The sequence below is a fragment of the Pristiophorus japonicus genome, chromosome 12 (genome assembly GCF_044704955.1).
Source record: "Pristiophorus japonicus isolate sPriJap1 chromosome 12, sPriJap1.hap1, whole genome shotgun sequence".
Classification (NCBI taxonomy): Eukaryota; Metazoa; Chordata; class Chondrichthyes; family Pristiophoridae; genus Pristiophorus; species Pristiophorus japonicus.
This window is the reverse complement of record NC_091988.1, coordinates 74,396,609-74,410,779: the sequence shown is the minus strand read 5'-3', so window position 1 is coordinate 74,410,779 and position 14,171 is coordinate 74,396,609. Positions and strand designations below refer to the sequence as shown.

Here is a 14,171-nt window from a genome sequence, read left to right as displayed (position 1 = left end):
CTCCAACGCCTCTCCAGCATTGTCCAACTGGGTGGGACTGCACTCGCCTGGTTCCATTCTTATCTATCTAATCGTAGCCAGAGAATCTCCTGCAATGGCTTTGCTTCCCACTCCCCCAAGGATCTATTTCTCATCTATACGCTGCCCCTTGGCGACATCATCCTAAATCAAGGAGTCAGTTTCCAATGTACGCTAATGACATCCAGCTCTACCTCTCCATCACTTCTTTTGACCCCTCCACAGTCTCTAAATTGTCAGACTGCTTGTCTGACATCCAGTGCTGGATGAGCAGAAATCTCCCAACAATTAAATATTGGGAAGACCGAAGGGTCCCCGCCACAAATTGTGTTCCCTAGCCACTGACTCCATCCCTCTCCCAGATATAGGGAGGGGTGAGGCCATGGAGCGATTTGCAAACCAAGATGATAATTTTGAAAACGAGATGCCTCTCTCCCTTTCTTTCCTTCTTTAAGATGCTCCTTAAAACCTTCCTCTTTGACCAAGCTCTGGTAGGCTAAACCAGACTGTTCACAACCTCGGTGTCGTATTTGACCCTGAAATTAGTTTCCAGCCACATATCCGCAGCATAACTAAAACTGCCTATTTCCTCCTCCGTAACATTGCCCACCTCCACCCTGCCTCAGCTCATCTGATGCTGAAACCCTCATCCATGCCTTTGTTATCTCTCGACTTGACTACTCCAATGCACTCCTGGCTGACCTTCCACATTCTACCCTATGTAAACTTGAGGAAATCCAAAACTCGTCAGCCCGTGTCCTAACTCGCATCAAGTTCCGATCACCCATCACCCGCTGTGCTCGCTGACCTACATTGGCTCCCAGTTAAGCAACGCCTCGATTTCAAAATTCTCATCCTTGTTTACAAATCCCTCCATGGCCTCGCCCCTCCCTATCTCTGTAATCTCTTTCAGCCTCACAACCCCACGAGATGTCTGCGCTTTTCAAATTCTGCCCGCTTGAACATCCCTGATTATAATTGCTCAACCATTGGTGGCGGTTCCTTCAGCTGCTTGGACCTCCTGAAACGTCTTCGCCTCTCTATTTCTCTTTCCTCCTTTTAACTCTCCTTAAAAACTACCTCTTTGACCAAGTTTTTGATCATCTGCCGTAATTTCTTCTTATGTGGCACGGTGTCAAATTTATTTGTTTTGTCTTACAACAATCGTGTGAAGTGCTTTAGGACGTTTTTCTATGTTAAAGGCGTTATATAAATAAAAGTTGTTCTTTAAAGAGAAGTGAGAAAAATGAACCTTGAGAAATTAAAAATAAAAGTTGGTTAGTTTTATTAAACATGTTTTGGCTACTATTTCTAATTCATCCAATTTACTGAACACTGTATCTTTAACTGTCCTGTTGCAATGTTCAGACATGAATTAGGGAACAAATCTGTAATTTTCAACTTTCAGCATTGCCTTCATTTTAAAGCAAACGCAAGCTGTGACGTTATGCTGTGTGACTACTGCGTACGAGAGGCTTTGATCCTTTTGATGCCTTCTGCTAACATAGTGGTGAAAGAAATTTCACACCAACACGTTAAGCATTTATACTTTAGTATTACACAGTGTAATTTCAGGGTCATAGTTGCGGAAATAAATATGTAATTATATAATTTTAGAAAAGTGCCTGGATTTTGCTGTCTGTCGAAATAAAAAGTGCCATTTATTTATTTTTTTTTAAAAACACCCCAGTTACCCTGTGCCACACAGCACAGCAGCTGACAAGATGGACAGCTTGTCTGTCTGAACAAGCTGCCATGAAGCAAGTAAGACTTGGATTTCTGTAGCGCCTTTCGCGACCACCAGACGTCTCAAAGCGCTTTACAGCCAATAAAGTACTTTTGGAGTGTCGTCACTGTTTTCATGTGGGAAACGTGGCAGCCAATTTGCACACAGCAAGCTCCCACAACCAGCAATGTGATAATGACCGGATAATCTGTTTTTGTTCCGTTGGTTGGGAGATAAATATTGGCCAGGACACCAGGGATAACTCCTCTGCTCTTCTTCAAAACAGTGTCATGGGATCTTTTACGTCCACGTGAGAGAGCAGACTGAGCCTTGGTTTAACCCATCATCCAAAAGTCGGTACCTCCAACAGTGCAGCATTCCCTCAGCAATGCACTTATGTCAGCCTCGATTCATGTGCTCAAGTCCCTGGAGTGGGACTTGAACCCCCACATCCTTCTGACTCAGAGGTGAGTGTGCTACCCACTGAGCTACAGCTGACAAGCAAGGTCACTCCCAAAGTATCCTTCCCCATACGGGGAATGTCACAGTGCCTTCCCCGTAGCAGTGTGACTGTGAACTGGTCAGCATTGCTCCAATCGAAATTCCACCGCTGCAGTATGCGGTTGCTCCAACAATCTTAGCTTATGTTTTTGATCCAGGATCTCAGGAAATGCTTCTAAGTTTGATGAGCAGAGTAGCACTGGGGTAAGTGTAAACCATAAGGTGATAGGAGGGGACACTATGTATGAATATAAAGGGGCTGCAGGAGGGGTCAAAACTAAAAATCATGGTTTAAAAACCAGTAGTAAAACACTCTACCTAAACGCACGCAGCATTCGAAATAAAGTAAATGAGTTGACGGCACAAATCATTACAAGTGGTTGCAGGGTGGCCAAGACTGGGAATTAAACATACAGGGGTATCTGACGATTCGGAAGGATAAACAAGAAGGGAAAGGAGGTGGGGTAGCTCTGTTAATAAAGGATAATATCAAGGCAGTTGTGAGAGACGATATTGGCTGGAATGAACAAAATGTTGAATCATTGTGGGTGGAGATTAGAGATAGTAAGGGGAAAAAGTCACTGGTGGGCTTAGTTTATAGGCCCCCAAATAATAACTTCACGGTGGGGCGGACAATAATCAAGGGAATAATAGAGGCATGTGAAAAAGGAACGGCAGTAATCATGGGGGATTTTAACCGACATATCGATTGGTCAAATCAAATCGCACAGGGTAGCCTTGAGGAGGAATTCATAGAATGCATACGGGATTGTTTCTTAGAACAGTATGTTACAGAACCTACAAGGGAACAAGCTATATTAGATCTGGTCCTGTGTAATGAGACAGGAATAATAAACGATCTCCTAGTAAAAGATCCTCTCGGAATGAGTGATCACAGTATGGTTGAATTTGTAATACAGATTGAGGGTGAGGAAGTAGAGCCTCAAACGAGCGTACTATGCTTAAACAAAGGGGACTACAGTGGGATGAGGGCAGAGTTAGCTAAAGTAGACTGGGAACACAGACTAAACAGTGGCACAATTGAGGAACAGTGGAGGAATTTTAAGGAGCTCTTTCATAGTGCTCAACAAAAATGTATTCCAGTGAAAAAGGCGGCGGCAAGAGAAGGGATAACCACCCGTGGATAACCAAGGAAATAAAGGAGAGTATCAAATTAAAAACCAATGCGTATAAGGTGACCAAGGTTAGTGGAAAACTAGAAGATTGGGAAAATTTTAAATGACAGCAAAGAATGACTAAGAAAGCAAAAAAGAAAGGAAAGATAGATTACGAAAGTAAACTTGCGCAAAACATAAAAACAGATAGTAAAAGCTTTTACCGATATATAAAACGGAAGAGAGTGACTAAAGTAAATGTTGGTCCCTCAGAAGGTGAGAAGGGGGATTTAATAATGGGAAATGTGGAAATGGCTGAGACCTTAAACAATCATTTTGCTTCGGTCTTCACATGCCAAAAATTGCTGGTCACGGGAATGTGGGAAGGGAGGACCTTGAGACAATCATTATCACTGGGGAGGTAGTGCTGGACAGACTAATGGGATTCAAGGTAGACAAGCCCCCTGGTCCTGATGAAATGCATCTCAAGGTATTAAAAGAGATGGTGGAAGTTATAGCAGATGCTTTCGTTATAATCTACCAAAATTCTCTGGACTCTGGGGAGTTACCAGCTAATGTAACGTCTCTGTTTAAAAAAGGGGGCAGACAAAAGGCAGGTAACTATAGGCCGGTTAGTTTAACATCTGTAGTTGGGGAAAATGCTTGAAGCTATCATTAAGGAAGAAATAGCGGGACATCTAGATAGGAATAGTGCAATCAAGCAGACGCAACATGGATTCATGAAGGGGAAATCATGTTTAACTAATTTACTGGAATTCTTTGAGGATATAATGAGCATGGTGGATAGAGGTGTACCGATGGATGTGGTGTATTTAGATTTCCAAAAGGCATTCGATAAGGTGCCACACAAAGGGTTCCTGCAGAAGATAAAGGTACGTGGAGTTAGAGGAAATGTATTAGCATGGATCGAGAATTGGCTGGCTAACAGAAAGCAGAGAGTCGGGATAAATGGGTCCTTTTCCGGTTGGAAATCGGTGGTTAGTGGTGTGCCACAGGGATCGGTGCTGGGACCACAACTGTTTACAATATACATAGATGACCTGGAAGAGGGGACAGAGTGTAGTGTAACAAAATTTGCAGATGACACAAAGATTAGTGTGAAAGCGGGTTGTGTAGAGGACACAGAGAGGCTGCAAAGAGATTAAGATAGGTTAAGCGAATGGGCTAAGGTTTGGCAGATGGAATACAATGTCGGAAAATGCGAGGTCATCCACCTTGGGAAAAAAAAACAGTAAAAGGGAATATTATTTGAATGGGGAGAAATTACAACATGCTGCGGTGCAGAGGGACCTGGGGGTCCTTGTGCACGAATCCCAAAAAGTTAGTTTGCAGGTGCAGCAGGTAATCAGGAAGGCAATGGAATGTTGGCCTTCATTGCGAGAGGGATGGAGCACAAAAGCAGGGAGGTCCTGCTGCAACTGTATAGGGTATTGGTGAGGTCGCACCTGGAGTACTGCGTGCAGTTTTGGTCACCTTACTTAAGGAAGGATATACTAGCCTTGGAAGGGGGTACAGAGACGATTCACTAGGCTGATTACGGAGATGAGGGGGTTACCTTATGATGATAGATTGTGTAGACTGGGTCTTTACTCGTTGGAGTTCAGAAGGATGAGGGGTGATCTTATAGAAACATTTAAAATAATGAAAGGGATAGACAAGATCGAGGCAGAGAGGTTGTTTCCACTGGTCGGGGAGACTAGAACTAGGGGGCACAGCCTCAAAATACGGGGGAGACAATTTAAAACAGAGTTGAGAAGGAATTTCTTCTCCCAGAGGGTTGTGAATCTGTGGAATTCTCTGCCCAAGGAAGCAGTTGAGGCTAGCTCATTGAATGTATTCAAATCACAGATAGATAGATTTTTAACCAATAAGGGAATTAAGGGTTTTGGGGAGCGGGCGGGTAAGTGGAGCTGAGTCCACGTCCAGATCAGCCATGATGTTTTTGAATGGCGGAGCAGGCTCGAGGGGCTAGATGACCGACTCCTGTTCCTAATTCTTCTGTTCTTATGAGTGTGTTGGTCTAGTCCCACTGTGTGTAATTACATAGTATACGACACAGAAACAGCCCATTTGGCTCAACCAGTCCATGCAGGTATTTATGTTCCACTCGAGCCTCCTCCCGTCTTTCCTCATCTAAATAACCCTCTGTTCCCTCCTCCCTCATATGTTTCAACCACTCCCTGTGGTAGTGAGTTCCACATTCTCACCACTCTCTCGGTAAATAAGTTTCTTCTGAATTCCATATTGGATTTCTTGATGACTATCTTATATTGATGGCTTCTAGTTTTGCTCTTTCTGACAAGTGGAAACACTCTCTGTGTCGACTGTATCAAAACCTTTCATAATTCAACTACAACAACTTGTATTTGCATAGCGAAACGTCCCAAAGTACTTCACAGGGGTATTATGTGCTAAAAATTTGACACCGAGCCACATAAGTAGAAATTAGCACAGGTGATCAAAAGCTTGGTTAAAGAGGTAGGTTTTAAGGAGCATCATGAAGAGGGAAAGAGAGAGAGAGAGAGGAGGAGAGATTTAGGGAGGGAGATCCAGAGCTTGGGGCCTAGGCAACAGAAGGCACGGCCACCAATGGTTGAGCGATTATAATCAGGGATGCACAAGAAGGCAGAATTAGAGGAGCGCAGACATCGCGGGGGAGCAGTTGTGGGCTGGAGGAAATTACAGAGATAGGGATCACCGTACAATGAGAAAGAGGTTGTCACATTTTGGGGTTTTTTTGCCCGATTTTCACACAAAGCATTTGGAAAAGAGCTACTTTTAATGTTTTTTTTTAAATGCATAGTGAATTCACACTAACTTGTTGAAAATGGCTCAGCTGATTGGTGTTTAATGAGCTAGCGTTGGTGATGTTTCTCTATATATTGCTAAGAATAAGCAATTGTTAGTCTGTCTCGGCAATTAAAAAACATCTCACGCACCTTGTGTTGGGAAGTCCATGATCCACTTCCTGGCTGCGAATAGCGAGAGTTAAACCCAGACAAACTCACACAGGCAGTCAGGACTTTTAGAAATTGCTTGTCGCAAGGCAGTCAGATAGCAAAGGCAATGAGAAGTTTGGAACACAGAAATTATCCTGTTTAAGTCAACAAAGGTGATCCTCTAATGAGGAACAGTGGAGTGTGTCCATTATTTTGAATTATTATGTGAAGACAAGTTGCACTGATTAAATTAAATTAATCTGATCATAATTGTTAATCTGTATGATCACTCATCGTGAAATGAAGGTTCTTAATGAATTCTTATTAATCTCGGTCCGCCTTCGAAGTGCAAAAAACATGAATATTCAGTTCAGATCACAAGGGTTATCCAAAACTTGGCTGACCGTGTCCTAACTTGCACCAAGTCCCGCTCACCCATCACCCCTGTTCTCGCTGACCTACATTGGCTCCCGGTTAAGCAACGCTTCGATTTAAAAGTTCTCATCCTTGTTTTCAAATCTCTCCATGGCCCTTGCCCCTCCCTATCTTTGTAATCTCCTCCAGCCCCACAACCCTCCGAGATATCTGCGCTCCTCCAATTCTGGTCTCTTGAGCATCCCTGATTTTAATCGCTCCACCATTGTTGGCTGTGCCTTCAGCTGCCTAAGCCATAAGCTCTGGAACTCTCTTCCTAAACCTCTCTGCCTCTCTCTCCTCCTTTAAGTTGCTCCTTAAAACCTACCTCTTTGACCAAGCTTTTGGGTTGACTGTCCTATTATCTCCTTATGTGACTCGGTGTCAAATTTTGTTTGATTATGCTTCTGTGAAGTGCCTTGGAATGTTTTTACCACATTAAAGGTACTATATAAATACAAGTTGTTGTTGATGGTGATTATGTCCCTGGGTTATGCCATCGCACAAGTAGATACAGGGCAGAGTGAGTGAACTTGCATGAATGTAAGGTGCTCCGTTTACTGGAACGACTGATGCCACTGAATGTGAGAAGGTAACCACGGCAGACCTGAATTGGTAACAGAAGCATCCAGGCATAGGAGAGGGTGCAGTAAAGGGCTACTAAATCAGTAGCTGGGATTAAGCGCCTGAGTTACGAGGAGCCGCTAAGAAGGTTTACACTGAGAAGAAAATCTTCAGGGGTGATCTCATTGTGGTATTCAAGATCCCAATGAGGCAAATGTCAATATATTTAAGAGTCACCGATTCTATAAGAGGTCGACATGTCGAAGAGTGAGGATGATAAGACAGCTTAGTGTTTATACTTTACCCAGTGAGTGGTAAATACATGGGATGGACTACCAAGGAAATACCCAAAGAACAAGTTGATGGCGATACTTGAGTGGTATCATGGGTTATATTTCCCACACACTAGGACTGGCCACATGCACTGTGGTGATCTTTTCTTGTATCCTCATTTTGTGTTGCGGTGCTCCTTCAGCGAAATCTCTGGAGACTGCATGCATCATTTTAACAATTCGCATTTATGCCCGGTGCCAATCTTTGCCTCAACCCTCCACCATTTCTTGATTTACTTCACCGTTGCTCTTTTTTCCACCCTTGGTAGTGTTGAAAAGAAAGAAAGACTTGCATTTATATAGCATCTTGCACGACCACCAGACGTCCCAAAGCGCCTTACAACCAGTGGAGTATTTTTTTGACATGTAGTCACTGTTGTAATGTTGTACACAATGGACCTAGGTTTCTCAATCAAAACAAGAGTTGATGGCTTTCTATTATTGACTTATAATGGATGGAAATTATAGAATTAAAAGATTATTGTGGCATTGATTAATGTCCAATTCTGTCACTGGAGTATTTAACTATTCTCATTCCACAAATCTCTGCGGTGCTCAGAGAGTATAGTAATCATCCTACAGCACCGAGTGTTGAGCATTGCGACCCATGGCACTCAAAAATATTCCCACAAGGCTGAAAACTACTAGAAAAGCTTATGTTGTAGGGTTCATGTCTGTATAATTATCTGAGTATTAAAGACCCATCTACCACCAGAGACTGGCTGAGACATACAATTACTGATCTTGGAACTGGTTCCCCACTGTGGACATTTAAAGCGTCAAGTAAAATCAAGTCTTCAAAGAACTACACGACTTGAGATGTGTCGCAATCTTGTTGTGGGCGTCCCTTCAAAAAAAAAACTTCTCCGAATGAATTTGCTTCCAAGAGTTTACGAGGCTAATCCTCGGAACACGTTCATGCTTAAGTGATGGAGCTGTCAATCTGGCAGCATCTCCTCGGTCCCGTGTAAAAATGGGCCTTGGTTACCACTGAAACAAGGAAATCGTGCAGTTTATATTCCCAACTATAGCTGATGACAAGAAAACAGTGCGTCTTGTGTTTTTAAATGGAAAAATGCTTTTTGAAACTTGGGGGATGCAAATTCACTTCTCAGAGCAAGCATGCGTGTGCATCATTCTATCCTCTTGTCATCACCACACATCTCCCTTCTGTTCTTAAAGGTGAACCCAATCACTACTGCTCTGATGGTGTTTTATTTTAATCGCCACTGTTTTTCTTCCAATCTTCCCATTCTCCTCTGCTATAACATACGTCTTCTTGGGGGAAAATCCTTCTTCCATTTTATAAAATGTTTTTTTTTGTTAACATTTTATAAAATTATACAGAACATACAAAATAGGAGCAGGAGTAGGCCATTTGGCCCCTCAAGTCTGCTCCACCATTCAATAAGATCATGGGTGACCTTTGACCTCAACCCTGCACTACTCTCATATCCCTTGGTTTCCTTAGTATCCAAAAATCTATCAATCTGTGTCTTAAATATACTCAACGACTGAGCATCCACAGCCCTCTGGGTTAGAGAATTCCAAAGATTCACCACCCTCTGAGTGAAGAAATTTCTCCTCATCTCAGTCTTAAATGGCTGACCCCTTATTCTGAGACTGTGACCGCTGGCTCTAGACTCTCCAGTCAGAGGAAACATCCTCCTTGCATCTACCCTGTCAAGCCCTGTAAGTATTTTGTATGTTTCCATGAGATCACCTCTCATTCTTCTAAACTCTAGAGAATATAGGCCTAGTCTACTCAATCTCTCCTCACTGACAATCTCCCCATCCCAGAAATCAGTCTAGCAAACCTACATTGCATTCCCTCTAAGGCAAGTATATTCTTCCTTTGGTATGGAGACCAAATAATTGCAGTAAGACTTCTTTACTCTTATATTCCAATCTTTTTGTAATAAAGGCCAACATAGCATTTGCATTCCTAATTGCTTGCTGCAGCCGCATGTTAACTTTGAGATTAGTGCACAAGGACATCCAGGTCCCTCTGAATACTAACATTTACTAATCTCTCACCATTTAAAAAATATTCTGCTTATCTATTTTGCCTCCCAAAGTGGATAACTTCACACTTCTCCACATTATATTTCATCTGCCATGTCCTTACCCACTCACTTCCTGTCTAAATCCCTTTGTAGCCTCCTTGCATCCTCCCCTCAGCTTACTTTCTTACCTAACTTTGTATAGTAACCAAACTTGGGTACATTACACTCAGTCCCCCTCATCTCCTCATTGATATAGCTGTAAATTGCTGAGGCCCAAGCAATGATCCTTGTGGTACCCCATTAGTTACAGCCTGCCAACCTGTTTATTCCTACTGTTTTCTGTCCGATAACCAATCCTCAATCCATGCTAATCTATTACCCCAGTCCTATGATCTCGAATTTTGTGCAGTAACCTCTTGTGTGGCACCTTATCGAATGCTTTTTGAAAATGGAGTGACTGCTGCCAACGACCTTGAAGCTGTGCAGAAGCATTCTGCGCACAAATGTCAGGTCCCAAATATGAAAAAATAACGTTCACCACAACAGACGGAGGAGCTGATGGTGAAAAGCACACTCGGCAAGAGTTCAATAAAACTCTCTCAATCCAATAACATCCTAAAATCACCTTCAACTCACATTTCCTCGTTAAATTGTACTGGAAGTTTTAGCAATTCATTCTGATGAATTAATCACACCGCTGCCACACTCTCTCCTCGCGTTCCTTCTCCACTTTCCCTCTCGGTTTCCTGCCCAGTCTCTGTGTCGAGCGCTCCTCTCTCTGTCACTCCGCACTGTCTATACTCCCTTTCTCAATGATCCTTTTCCAAATCCTAACATCCTGTGCCTGTATTCTGTTCATAAGAACGTAAGAAATAGGAGCAGGAGTAGGCCATTTGGCCCCTCGAGCCTGCTCCGCCATTCAGTAAGATCATGACTGATCTGATCTTGTCCTCAACCAGCCGTGTGTTCAAGCCGCAACAGACAGAGGAGCCAATAGCGATAAGCACACTTGACGAGAGTACAATAAAACGCTCTCAATCTGACAACATCCTAATATCACCTTCACTCACATCACAGACCTCAAATTTCCACCCCTCTTCTTTCTCTCTCTCTCAGCAATCTGTGGGAAGTCCAGCGAGAACAAACAAAAAACCACTGGAATTACACATGCACAGCTACTTCATGTCGTTGGTAGCAGTTGTGTCCTTTTGAAAATCCAAGTACACCACATCCACTGGTTCCCTTTCATAAATCTTTGTTGACTCTTCTCAATCATACGATTTTCTCAGTGCCCTGTTACCACATCTTTAATAATCGATTTGAGCATTTTCCCTACTACCAATGTCAGGCTAACTGGTCTATCGTTCCCTGTTTTATCACTCCCTCCTTTCTTGAATAGTGGAGTTACGTTTTCTACCTTCCAATCTACTGGGACCATTTTAGAATCTTAAGGAATTCTAGATGATCAAAACCAATGCATCCACTATCTCTGATGCCACCTCTATTAAAATCCGAGAGTGCAGACCATCAGGTCCGGGGGATTTGTCGGTTTTTAGTCCCATTAATTTCTCCAGTGCTATATCTTTACTAATTCTGTAAGTTCCTCATTCTCATTAGACCCTCAGTTCCTACTATTTCCAGAATGCTTTTTTATTTCTTCTACCGTGAAGACCGATACAATTACTCGTTTAGTGTCTCTGCCATTTCCTTATTTCCCATTATAATTTCTCCCATCTTTGCCTCTTAGGGGCCAACATTTACTTTTGCTAATCTCTTCCTTTTTACATCCCTGCAGGGCTTTTCCAATCTGTTTTTATGTCTCTTGCTAGTTTACTCTCACATTGAAAGTTGGCATGCAGGTACAGCAGGCGGTGAAGAAGGAAAATGGTATGTTGGCCTTCATAGCTAGGGGATTTGAATATAGGAGCAGGGAGGTCTTACTGCAATTGTATAGGGCCTTGGTGAGGCCTCACCTGGAATATTGTATTCAGTTTTGGTCTCCTAATCTGAGGAAGGATGTTCTTGCTATTGAGGGAGTGCAGCGAAGGTTCACCAGACTGATTCCCGGGATGGCGGGACTGACATATGAGGAGAGACTGGATCGACTGGGCCTGTATTCACTGGAGTTTAGAAGGATTTGGGGGGATCTCATAGAAACATATAAAATTCTGACGGGACTGGACAGGTTAGATGCAGGAAGAATGTTCCCGATGTTTGGGAAGTCCAGAACCAGAGGACACAGTCTAAGGATAAGGGGTAAGCCATTTAGGACTGAGATGAGGAGATGAGTTGTTAACCTGTAGAATTCCCTAATGCAGAGAGGTAGGGAATTCCAGTTCATTGGATATATTCAAGAGGGAGTTAGAGATGGCCCTTATGGCTAAAGGGATCAAGGGATGTGGAGAGAAAGCAGCAAAGGGGTACTGAGGTGAATGATCACCCATGATCTTGTGAATGGTGGTGCAGGCTCGAAGGGCCGAATGGTCTACTCCTGTACCTATTTTCGATGTTTCTATTCTATTTTCTCTTTCCTTATCAATTTCTTAGTCCCCCTTTGATGAATTATAAAATCGTCCCAGTCCTCAGGCTTACTGCTCTTTTTGGCAACATTGGACCGGAATTTGCAACCATACGGTGAAGCGAAGGTGTTCCGCTGGCCCGAAGTAAGCATCGCACAAAGATTTTGCGATCTTGGTGTCGAGAATTTCGGGTTTTCCGACACGTAACTCAAATCAACGGAAGTTAATGGGGAAACCCTTGTGCGAGCTGCTGTGACGTCAACAAGCTGTCTAAGCAGCCGATCAAAATGCAGAATTCTCACTGACAACGAACCAGGAAGTGGATAAGCTCCTTTGATTCTAACTTTTTTTGAAAATGTTAGAGAGCTAAACAAAGACTGGGCTCTCGCATGGGGAAAAGGCAAGACTGAAATAAAGATGAACAAACTATTTTAAAAAAAAAAACTTTTAAAAAAGTTTACATTTTTTTTTAATTGTTATTAAAATGGATAAATTTGACATTGCCCAAAATTAAAATGAGTTTTTCAGTGCCATAACCTTTGCTTAACAGTCAATGCGCTGTTAAAACCCAGTTACACCTAATCCAAAAGAGTCTGACTTTTAATGAGGAATTTAACCGTATAATTACCGGGGAAGAGCCGAAGATTTTGTCAGTTTCCATGATTGCACTGATTGCTGGCTCTGTGGTTGAGGGAGTGATCACTGCGCAGCCAGTGGGAAGAGGAGTCACTGACAGACCGCAACTTCAGGATTTCCGTATTCGGCTGCGCATGCGCTAAATCCTCAAGTTGCGTCAGTTTTAAAGGCGAAATGATGACGAACGCTGCCTGTTCGCCCTCATCAGGACCGCAAATTCAGGGCCAATATAAGCCTCTTCCTTTAATCTAACACTGTCTTTAACTTCTCTTGTTATCCACAATTGGACCACTTTTCACAGTGTTCAGAGACAGTGAGCTCAATAAACCAGCACTCAGTAGGGTGAAAATGACCAGTCTTTTTAAAAAAAAAAAATCAGAAGAAGGTGTTAACTCCTCTAACATTTTCTAGTTCATTTTCCCACACAAGTGTTGTTACGTGAAGTGGATTTACGGTTGCAGGATCCCAACTTTTGTGATGCACGTTATATGTTAATAAGTTCATTTTTAATAGAAGTTATCTGCCTTTCAGTACCAAACAACGATTGCTTTTCAATTACTTTCTTTGATATTGAACTGCATAAACAGTGGTTCTTCACGAGGTGCTTTAGAATGTGTGACCGTGATCCCTTCAGATTTGTCTATCAGTTTCTGTCTCTTGAAATGCACGGCATTGATGTAATGGTTGTGAGCAGTATAAAGCCCAAAAGCAACCGCTTGTCAGCCTGACACTGCCTCCTAGTCAATAAATGTGCAGCGTTCAGCCATGCAGAGCAGAATATCCCAGGTTTCCTGATCTGATTGAAGGGTTTAAGATGATTAAAGGAATTGGTGTAGATCTCCGCATTCGGCTGCGCATGCATTAAATCAGTGTCCTGATCTTAGGAAGAAAAGATAAGCCACAGTCCTCATTCCTGACTACTATCCAATGAGCATTGTGTGGACATCTAGTAAGAAGATCATCTTTAGCTATGACCTCCATGGTCGAATAGTCTGCTGTATGACCACTTGGGCCATCAGTGGTGCCCATTGAACCAAATTCCCCTCCCACGCCCAAAGAATTGGGATTGTCAGGAAAGCGGGAAGAAAATAGGCAGAAGGGTAGAAGCAATTGCTGTATTCAAATTCAACTTAACAAATGTTCCATGGTGTCAGCTGTGGCTTAGCGGGTAGCATACTCACCTCTGAGTCAGAAAGTTGTGGTTTCTAGTCGCACTCCAGAAACTTGAGCACCAAAATATAGGCTGACACTCCAGTGCCGTACTGAGGGAGCGCTGCACTGTTGGAGATGCTGTCTTTCGGATGAGACCGAGGCCCCGTCTGCTCTCTCAGGTGAAAGATCCCATGGCACTATTTCAAAGAAGAGTAGGGGAGTTATCCC

The 14,171-nt window shown here is 42.9% G+C and overlaps 1 protein-coding gene across 11 annotated transcripts in view; it reads left to right on the top strand.

Annotated features, from left to right (window-relative positions):
* eefsec (eukaryotic elongation factor, selenocysteine-tRNA-specific) overlaps positions 1 to 14,171 on the top strand; it is a 468,842-nt gene that overhangs the window by 140,732 nt on the left and 313,939 nt on the right. The gene's annotated exons all lie outside the window — the stretch shown is intronic.